The following is a 9,197-nucleotide window of genomic DNA, read 5'->3' on the forward strand; positions in this document are numbered from 1 at the left end:
ACTAATCTTCGAATTAATTAAAAGAAACTGCAAAAAATGCCTCAACAGTAACTCCAGAAGACTCAGCCGCTGGTGCCGTAGCCAACATTTAAATATCTACATGATTAAATATTGGCTTAAACCTCGTGGACACGTTAGTGCTGTGCGATCACTTCGTGACCTTCGCTCGTGAATTTCGCCAGAGGATCTCGCTCCTTTAAAGCCAATCGAAATCCTCAACGTACTAGGACGCGTCGATAGCTTAACTGGTTAAAGCACTCGTCTGGGAATGAGGGGTTCCCAGTTCGAATTCTAGTCCAGTGAATGTCTTTTCTACAGAATCTGACATTAATATTATAATTGATGACCACTTTGTTTCATCCGGTTTCACGTGAAAAACTGCTCAGTCGGAAAAAATAATTGCTGCACAATTTGTGTGCAGTTCGCATCCAAGCAGAAAAAAGTTTAGTGGATAATTTCTTTCTCTCCGGGAGCCTCTAGTGGTCAATGTGCTCCTAGGAACTCTGATAAGCTCTCGGCTTGTCATTTCTTTTCCCAGGGTTCGAACCACTAGGCTTGACACTATACCATGGCGGGACTTGAACCCGCGACCTTTGCGTTAAAATGTAAGCGCATTGGCACCACCTAAACCAGCCGGCGTTAATTAAGAGGGTGAGTATTAATCAATAAGTATTTAGAAAGCACGATTACATTGGGAGCACTCGAATACTTGCAACGATGGGAAATGTTTAGGTACCTGATCGCTTTTACCCTTAGAGAAAATTATTTTGAAAATCCTCATGCTTTTTTTCATTTTTAAATGAAGGCGAATGATTTTTACACTCTGAAATCTTTGCATTGAAATGCACATAACTCCGTTAAAAGTTACTGTTGCGGCATCTCCCGCAGTTTCTTTGGAATTCCTTAAGAGAAGTTTTTTCATCGATGGTTCTTTTGGTAGTTTTTCACCATTCATAATGGCGAGGGTCCAATGCTCCTATGAAAGGCAAAGTAGTATTTCAAGAGTTACAATCGTTCATGAATTTATTAGGAGTGGCCTACCAAGTAGGCTCCCGATTTATACTGACAAACCACTGCTACACCTTTAAACTCCGTTTGACACGACAATTACACCGTAACGCCGTAATATAACAAACCATTCAATTCCAATAAAAAAACTCCCTCCACTCACCCATACAACTTCCCTAACCAGCTCCCCCAACAAACCGAAACGTATGTACATAAATGAAAAAAATGCGTTTCGCATCACGAAGTACAACCTTTTCAACGTTTCGAGGATAAATAAAAAAAGGAATCTAACTACTTCGTATTTTTCGACGAAACTAGGCTAGTTACATTGTGATTATTTCTCGTTAACCTTGGAAAAATCAATGAAAGCGACCGCACCCGTTTTAAAAGCAATACAATTGTTTCTTTCATTGAAAATTAAATGTGCTTGCGCCATATTAAGGCAGGATAATTATAAAATGGACAGAATATTTCTTTAGTCTGTGAAAACTTTCCTCTAATAAACGCTATTCAGTACACCAGCTGTTATTCACTGAATGACGATGTATATTCTGTTCGTTGAAATGGAGGTCTGCGGATATATAATCCTTTGATCAAAATTGGAATAGATTAGAATCAAAATAATACATAAAACCAGAGTCAATGAAAACCTTAGATAACAGTAAATCAACCCCAGCTATCCAACAATTACAAATTTATTACACTTCGCGAAAATACGATAGCTGAGAAATTAATGAAAATTAGACATGCATTTTATGAAGATACACTAACATGATTTCAAACTGACCTCACAAGGTGAGGTTTCTATGGAAGTTATTTACGGCTACATTAATCTATGCAAATTTCGATGCATGAAAGCAATGAAAATTTGGAATTGCAGATTAATGGTAAACAGTCAATTCACAAGGCAAAAGACCAGAAAAGAATTACTGCGAAGAGTAGGAAGAGAGAAATAATTCCGTAGAAACCCTAACGAAGAAAGAGTAACAGACTCATCTATAAATGGACCTCTTCTAAGGAATAACGTAAGGAAAAAAATGAAAGCCAAAGATAAAATGCGTCAATTATATAGGGTGGTAATATCTGAGGGACTTAAGTTCACAGAGGCCTTCTCCCCACCTTTACCATCCTCCCAATCAATCAAGCTACAAAAAATTTATATGGTTTTGTATTCACAACATATTTATCTATCGCGCAACAAAAGACAACATGGTTGAATTGGGAAATTTCTCGAAACAAGATTTCGCCAACAGAAAAATCTCCTAGTGTTTTACACATTTCAGATATTACCAGCAAGCACTACTATTTCCTAAGCTGCATTGCCGGCGAACATACGAACGCTTTTCTCATTACTTATTACCTACATTTAATGAAAGAAATCCGTTGTCGGAGTGTGTCCCGGGCGCAATATTACAGCAAACGGATCCCTCCCAGACAGGCATGGTTACACTCGGATTCCACATCTGGTGTCACATTCACTTCACCGTTTTTCATGGTCAATCTCCCTGGTTTATCAACTGCCATACATCACACGAGCAAATGATGTAAAAAAATTATGATAAAAATGGTTCTTCGAGCACGGCGCGCTCCACCAATCTACGAAAGCAAGGGGACTTCTGCTGGCTGCCTCTCTCTCTGCCGCACGTCCTCCGATGAAGCAGTGAGGCCGGAGCTGGTCAGTTTAATTTTGAATCATTAAATCGTTGATGGGAGATTTGTGGTGATGGGAAGGTCGATCAATGAGTGACTCTTCCCTCTCCCCGATCAAATGTTGAATTTTTAAAATCCGAAAACATTCCACCTCATGCAACTGCGTAGCCGCCCAGCAGGGGAGTCTCTTGAGCGGTTGTCGTCGCTGCGTGTAACGTAAATAGGGCCGAATTACACGTATCTTTGAAGACTGAACCACTTAGGAATTCTGTCAGAGGATTGTTCCGATATGCTCTCCAAGGTTCCAGTCTCTGGGAGGTAAATTAGTGAGGACTATCAGTTCGGTCCCTCGAGATAAATTAGGGCTGATTTCCAACTTTCGTTAGAAAGAACCCGCTGGACATAAAGGGTAACATTATGTTCATTCAAGCGATCGTACCTGGCATGGGGTGCATGTACCAAAGGAGTAGGTTTTTAGGGTGTTTGAGTATAAGAAGGATTCTATTCACAAATTCTTTTCCATCGAATAGCTCCGGTTGATTTAATGTAAATTACCTTAATACATTAACCCAGTCACTTATTATTCTAGTTTATTCGTGATCCGATCGGTAAATACATGCTGCACTAAAACAATTGACAAGAGCTTCACAGGTGACCCAATCCGAACTAAATGTGTTTAAAAACTTTAACCTAACATTGAAACTTTTTTTTCTCGACCAACTCACGACAGCCAACCATCATGGCAGCACTTTTTAATTTGTCAAAACAAGTTTAAACGAAACGGGCTCCCCTATGTCCTTTTCCATGTCCCGAATGGAACTTTCTCTGCCGGCTCACATACTATATGCTAGTTTCGTCCTCTGAATGGAGTCTGGCAAGAACCAAGTCGGCTTCGAATAGCCTCAATAACCAACGCATTTTGCAAAACTAAATATTTTACTCGCCGACATTCGAATTTTGGACATGAGAGAACCCCTAACTGTGAAAGTTACCCAAACATAACTAACCTAATTAGTAACTCAACCTACATTCAAAGCTCAAGTTAAGAGTTTTTATGAACTAATTAATTATACAACACCACAAGGCATTCAATAAAATTCAATCATTCAATACTTCAGCTTTGATCAAACCATTTCTAGATGTCACAAAATTCACTTATGGTATAACGAGAAATTGCTTTGCAGGTCTTCGTATAAATCCTTTATAGAGCTTTGAATATTTAATGTAGGGTTTACATTGATTATTCGGCTAGGTATGCCTGGGTAACTATCACAGTTTTTAGGTCCTCTCGTCTATAAATTTTGAATATTGGGAAGTAAAATATTGGGTTTTGTGAAAAACGGAGTTCTAAATCATGAACTATACTTTATAAATATTTCGAACGAACTGAATGAGAAAAAAAATTACTGATTATGTATTATGTTTCATAGGAATTTATTTCACCGAACAATGAATTTTCTTTATTCTTGTTCTTACCTGCAGCTACAAATAACTTCAGCAGTCAATTAAACTATTCTCGCGATTTCACGCATTGAGAAAAATACGAGACAATTAACTGACGATTCGCAGCAAAACACATTACGCTGTCAGAACAAATAACCGCATGAACTAATTCTAGTAGAAAAGTGTGCATTCACTTCATTAGGAAAATAAATATACATGGTCTGTTCAAAAACTTACTGAACTTTTTAATCATAAAAAAATACTTCACTAACAATTTATTAGTCATGGTCCCCTTCGAAGTAGTCTCCTCCCCAACGCATACACCTATCCCAACGGCATTTTCACTTTTTGAAACAGTCTGGAACAATTATTCCGGAATGCTGATAATCTCCTCCGTCTAATTTTTCTCTATCAAGACGCCACACTCTTCTGCAAGTTCCCTGACGGCCAAATGTCGATTTGCATGAACGAGATCATTCACTTTTTCTATGTGGTGGTCATCAGTCGAAGTTGATGGTCTTCCGGAACGCTCGTCATCTTCCAATGATTTCCGCCCTTTTTGAACCGGGTAAAACACTCACAATACACCCTACGATTCTTAGTATCCTCACTTTCAGCCTTGGTAGTCTACTCAAAAGTCTCTGAGAATGATTCGCCGAGTTTCACGCAGAATTTCACAGAACGCCGCTCCTTCAAAGAGCTCATTTCCGCGGGTACGATTTTTCGTCGCAACCCACGAACACTCCATCGCATAAACGGCCGTTACTAATCAACAAAACAGGATATCAGCAAAGGGGTTCAAGGCGGTTATTTGGGAAGTTTCCGCGAACATGGCGCTTCCAAGCATTTAAAAAATAACCAACTGGAGGCGCGCCATTCAAAAAGTTCAGGAACCTTTTGAACAGACCTCGTATAACCAAACACATTGAATTTACAATACGAGTTCTGAGAACTACGCGTAGTTTTCTCATCATGTTTTAATCCACATTATCTGAGCAATGCATTGTATAAGGAACGACCCGAAGCATCAAGGAAGTCCAATTTGAATCTCGAACAACGGTTTCATAGCAGCACAACAGAATCCGGTTACAATATTACGTGAAATGTATATAATCAATATATCCCTCAACTAACCAACGTGTTCGAGAATAATACAAGATAACAACGTACGTGATAGTAATACAATACAGCAATATAGGGTGTCAACTTACTCCGATGCAACTTTTTAAAACAAAAAAAACGAAGAGTAATGCTACCGCCTACTTAAATATCATTTAAAGAAATATACTTTGCTGGATTCTATTACCGAATCATATGAAAGTTACGGCACGCCGCCATAACGGTTTTGAAGCATCATAGTCCGTTCATTATAAGGTATTCTCAGATTATATGAGGCATTAAATAACATAAGGCAATTCTTCACTGCTTCGAGGGTAGGCTGAAAACAACAGGGTCCGTACAATAAGTATCTGGACTGGTTCCAAAAATCAAAATGCATTGCAGTTATCATTACAATTACTTAATAATCTTCAAAATACATTCCTCCTGCATCGATACACTTAGTTCGACGCGTCTGCCACTCGTCAAAAGCCCGCTGGAAGTCGGTTTCCGGGATACTGTTGAGAGCCTTGTCGTCGCCGCTGGGACCGCCTCGATAGGTTCGAACCGATATCCTTTGAGCTCCTTTTGAGCTATTCTTTTGAGGTAATAACGTTGTCGAGAAAATCTTCATCTTCCTGGGCGCAGTCCAAAATTTCTTGCGAAATTTCCACCCGCGACAGTTTTTGTTCCTCGCTCAAGACTTTCGGCACGACCTTCGCGCACACTTTCCTCATTGCAAGATCTTCTGTTACAATAGTGTGGACGGTTCCAACTGAAAGGCCGGTGTCCTCACTGATAAAGGAGATGGTTAAACACCCGTCAGAGTCCAAAAAGTTTTTCACTTTGGCCACCTGAGCATCGGTTCAAGCAGCCGTCAGGCATCCGACGCGGTGCTCGTCTTTGATGAGCTACCGGGTTTCCTTAACCATTTTTTGCCACTCAAAACCTCTTGTGCGGCTTAAGGCATCGTCCCCGTAAGCCTGTTAAATAAATCCAAGGGTCTCCGACCTGTATTTCCCGAGTTTAAAGCAAAACTTCACAGCGTAGCGTTGCTCGACGGTACGCTCTATGCTGGCGCAACGACACCACAAACAATCACACGTCACAAAAATCCACGTCCTGTTGAACTCATGCCCAGAGGCGACTGAACGTAATTGCGCCTGAGGGGTGGGGGACCCCTCTACTGAGCCAACCGGTCGGACACCCATCCACCTGAGGCTACAGCGAATCAGTCACGATACTTATTGTACGGACCCTGTAATTCACACATGCTTGTAGACCACTAACACAATGACCAACAGAATCACTCCTGGTGGCATGTGAAAGTAACATTCCCCCTCAATACGCATGCGCAGGTTTGAGGTCGTTACATTCATCCATTGAATTTTGAGAAGCGGAAGTATGGAGACGTGTTTAGTGTCATGTCAACGCGAGTTAAACAGCGTGCTGTTGTCAACAACTGCCTTCATCTCATCGTCCGAGGTATGACAATTACCCTTGAGCTGTCTCTATGAGGTAAAAACTAAAAATTGCAAGGCGCAAGATCAGGAGAATAAGAAGGGTTGCTCGCAACATTCCAATCGGCGTTCTTTGTTCTCGTCTGTGAGACGGCGTGGTACCCATCGTGCACAGATTTTACGCTATCCCAATAGTTCAATAATGAAGTAGACACGTTCCTTGGATATTCCAATATGGTTTGCGATACATTTTTGAGTGATTCGCCGGTCATTTTGAATCAAACCTTCGACGAGTTTGCGATGTTTATCGTCTGTGGCAGTGATCGGACGTCCGCTGCGTTTTTCATCAACAATTATAGCTCTTCCAGGCCCGCAACCACGAAATTTTGCTACCCATCGATTTACAGGACACCTACCAACAGCATCGACACAATAAACAGCCTTTAAACGACGATGAAGCTCTGTAGAAGTCACTTATTCTGCAATTAAAAATTCGACAGCATCACGCTGTTTAACTAGCGTTGACATAGCGCTAGAACACATCTCCATACTTCCGCTCTCAAAATACACTGGATGAATGTGACGACCTCAAACCTTCGCATGCGTGTTGAGGGGAATGTTACTTCCACATGTCATCAGGAGTGCTTCTGATGGTCATTTTGTTTGTGGTCTACAAGCATATGTGCATTAGTTTTCAGTCTACCCTCGCATCATCGTTCGTAGGAACTTATAAATAATTTACTGAGATTATTGGACTATTCACCACTCCCACCAATGCTGCCGTATTTTATGTTACTAAAAGTGTTATGTTTACACTGCAACTTTACATTTTGACCAAAATACATCTAAATCATTCCATAAACTGTTGCACACCCTCAGAAGACATAAGGTAGCGAGGGCCTTCTCGTTTTGATATCCACACTATACCTTTCCATTAGAATCATTATTCCAAGGAACATGCATTGCCTAGACTTCTAAATTAACTCTAGTAAAATTCAGGATTTTTTATTACCCTACCTCAATTCACAACATATTCTTTTGTGAGTATATTTCCCTATTGTAGAAGAGGTATCTATTTTTTAAAGTGGAAATATCTGGCCCTGGAATCACCCCAGGTGTACCAATATCGAGGAAGAGTATTTTTCACCTCAATTGACTGTTGCCCCCCTATGTGTATTTTTTAGGTTACCCTTCCTGGAAACAGTTTTATAAGCAAATTTTAGTTATAATGCCCTTTTAGTTATAGTCCCATGAAGCAATTTAAGTGTTGTTTGTGTAAAATATGCATGATAGTATTAGAGGGAGGAAACATCCAAGCATTTTGGAAGGAATTAAGGGGAAAAATTATATAACAAGAAAGAATGAGTTTATGTAATATGCAGTATGGGTTTAAGGATATTTTGCATCATATTATTCAGTGCTTAGGAGTAAAGTAGGGTTTGGTGCCAAAGAAAATCAAAAACCTACTCTGAGCTGGTTTATTTTTGCTGAAAAAGAGCCACATTAGCTTTCAAGAGGCCAAAACATTCTAGGGGCAGCTGGTCGACAGCATTAACTTAGGGGAACACATTGAATTCATCATCACATTTCACGATGATCTTACCTAAAATATATGCAAAACCTTATGACTACAGGTAGACATTTCGAAGAATATTATGAGAATTATTTCTAACTGATTGGGTCCCTAATGATAATATTTACTTCCATAAACTATGATGTCATTATTAACAAATGAATATTTTTGTAAACATTCCTCAGTTAAATATTTTAAACATAAGAAATTGGCATACTGGTAAATGGCTAAAAATTTGTATAAAAATATCTAGTATTATGCTTCAAAAAATAACATGTAACTATGTATTATTTTTCTTCAAGTTTATAACCATGTATAGCAAGCATGCTGATTTTCATATAAAATATGCATATTTATAAAAAAAATAGGCATTTTTGGAAAAATGAATGGATTCAGCATGCATGCTGGTGCCAGCAGGGCCAATCTTTGGATTATGCAAACCAGTGGTAAACTTACAATATCAAAACTGGAAGTTAATATATACATTCATCATTAAGGATAAAGGGCAACAAAAAATAATTCCACCAAAGTGGCAAAGCTCCTTGATCCTAGGAATACTATTTGCAAAAGGCTAATACCAGTACTAATACTGATATCTACCTAATCAAAAATAAGTACCAAAGAATCTTGCCCTAGGCACTGGTGCCTAAGACTGTTGTCAAGGTAATATGTAGTGCCATGGTACTGGTGTCTAGGATTCCTGATATGGATACTAGCACCTAGTTTTATCTAGCTACTGGTATCTATTATTAGTATTGATCTTAAATATCAAATGCTGTGTACAATATCACAAAAATAACATGTTTTAATATTTCATCCACAGATGTCACTTTCAGTGATCATAGGCTGAATAATCTTCCCATCATCCCCACCCAAAGTTGTTCCATCCAAATACACAATGTCACCACGATGTAAAATATAGTATTACCAATTGTGTACAAATATTTTAACCAGTAATTGGCACC

General features: G+C 39.3%; 1 protein-coding gene across 1 annotated transcript in view; it reads right to left on the reverse strand.

Annotated features, from left to right (window-relative positions):
- Positions 1-2,621, reverse strand: part of LOC139698560 (arylsulfatase B-like) — a 69,373-nt gene extending 66,752 nt beyond the window's left edge. Inside the window, exon 1 of the mRNA XM_071597399.1 lies at positions 2,373-2,621. The gene's annotated coding sequence lies outside the window, so the exon portion shown is untranslated. The remainder of the gene's footprint in view (positions 1-2,372) is intronic.
- Between the last annotated feature and the right edge of the window lie 6,576 nt (positions 2,622-9,197).

Source organism: Hetaerina americana, unplaced genomic scaffold, assembly GCF_022747635.1.
Source record: "Hetaerina americana unplaced genomic scaffold, ioHetAmer1.1.p SCAF_89, whole genome shotgun sequence".
NCBI lineage: Eukaryota > Metazoa > Arthropoda > Insecta > Odonata > Calopterygidae > Hetaerina > Hetaerina americana.